Source organism: Dipodomys spectabilis, unplaced genomic scaffold (assembly GCF_019054845.1).
Source record: "Dipodomys spectabilis isolate Male_0828 unplaced genomic scaffold, ASM1905484v1 ptg000203l, whole genome shotgun sequence".
NCBI classification, from domain to species: Eukaryota; Metazoa; Chordata; class Mammalia; order Rodentia; family Heteromyidae; genus Dipodomys; species Dipodomys spectabilis.
In genome coordinates, this window is record NW_024870880.1 from 2,748,008 (window position 1) to 2,749,807 (window position 1,800).

The following is a 1,800-nucleotide window of genomic DNA, read 5'->3' on the forward strand; positions in this document are numbered from 1 at the left end:
AATAAAACATATTAAAAAAGATTAAAAGACTCAGAAATAAAACTACATACTTACAATCATCTGATATTCGACAAAAGAGAGAATGATGTAATGTGAAAAAAACATAGCCTTGCTGGGTCCCTGTGGCTCATGCCTTTAATTCTAGCTACTCAGAGGCTGAGATCTGAGGATGGTTTTTGAAAGCCAGCAGCGACAGGGAAGTCCATGAGACTCTTAGCTCCAATAAACCACAAAAAATGGGAAGTGGAATATTGGTTCAAGTACTAGCCTGGAGATGAAATGCTGAGGGGTAGCTCCATGGCCTAGAGTTCAAGCCCCACGACCTACAAACACACACACACACACACGCACACACACACACACACACACACACACACACACACACCACATACACACACATAATAGCCTTTTCAACTATTGGTGTTGGGAAAACTGGACATCCATAGACAGAAAACTAGAAGTGGATCTCTGCTTGCACTAACATCAACTCAAAATGGATTAACTACATTAAAATCAGTCAATCTACTATAAGACAGAATAAGGGTGACATTAGAACTTATAGGTACTGAGGTGCGAGCTGGGCAGCTGCATGCCGAGCACCGGTAGTTGTGCTCCAGATCCCGCAATCTCGCACCACGTGCCTCGACCCGATAACCGCTTACTCCATTTGGCCACTGCTATGGGCGCCATGCATCAGGTGCGCCCCACGCTCTGGGCAGCTCTGCTCACTGCCCTGGCCCTGCTCCGCGGGCCACCGGTAACTCGGCCCCATCGTGCGCTGAGAGCCCTGTGATGCGAACTCCTTGGCCCAGTGCACACCTCCGCCTGCCACGCCCGCGTGCTCCAAGCTGGTGTGCGAGCCAGGCTGTGGCTGCTGCCTGACATGAGCACTGCGCGAGGGCCAGCCATGCCGTGTCTACACCGAACCCTGCAACTGAGGGCTCAGCTGCAGCTGCCACCGGCTGAACCGGCCGATTTGGGTGCTGCTCTACGGCTCCAGGTTCTGCGCCAACTCCATTGTCCCCGGCCACCTGAGCGCCTACCTGTTGCTGGTGCCCTCCACCTCAGGAAATGCTAGTGAGTCGGAGGAGGACCAAGGCAGGGGGAACCTGCCCCGCTGAGCACACATAGGGTGCCTGACTCCAAGTTCCATTCCATTCACGCAAAGCTGGACACCATCAAGAAAGGTCACGCGAAGGACTGCCAGCGCTACAAAGTCGACTATGAGTCCCAGAGCACGGACACCCATAACTTCTCCTCAGAGTCCAAACGGGAGACAGAATATGGTCCCTGCCTTAGAGAGATGGAAGATACCCTGAATCACCTGAAGTTCCTCAATGTGCTGAGTCCCAGGGGTGTGCACATCCCGAACTGCGACAAGGAAGGACTTTATAAGAAGCAGTGTCACCCCTCCAAAGGCAGAAAGCGGGGCTTCTGCTGGTGCGTGGACAAGTATGGTCAGCCCCTCCCAGGCTTCGACAGCAAGGGCATGGATTACTAGCACTACCTCGGCATGCAGAGCCAGTAAACCCCACAGCATCAGTTAAATTGGAGCTCCAATATGCTTTACTTTGCACAAAAGACTGCGACGGACAGAAAACCACCTGGCTACAGCCTCAACTTATATTTCTTTTTGTGATGAACTGTTTTTTTTGTGTGTTTTTTTAAGAAAACCAAAGTTTAGACAGAGATATTTGAAACGTCTATTGTTCCTTTAAATGGTAAACTTGAGCATATTTCCACTTTTCAGTAGTCAGAAAAGAAAATTAATTTCTCTGTTGCTTTCTGTAAAAATAACAT

General features: G+C 49.9%; 1 pseudogene; it reads left to right on the forward strand.

Moving 5' to 3' along the window:
• Positions 1-688: 688 nt before the first annotated feature.
• Positions 689-1,553, forward strand: LOC122122051 (annotated as a pseudogene).
• Positions 1,554-1,800: the final 247 nt, after the last annotated feature.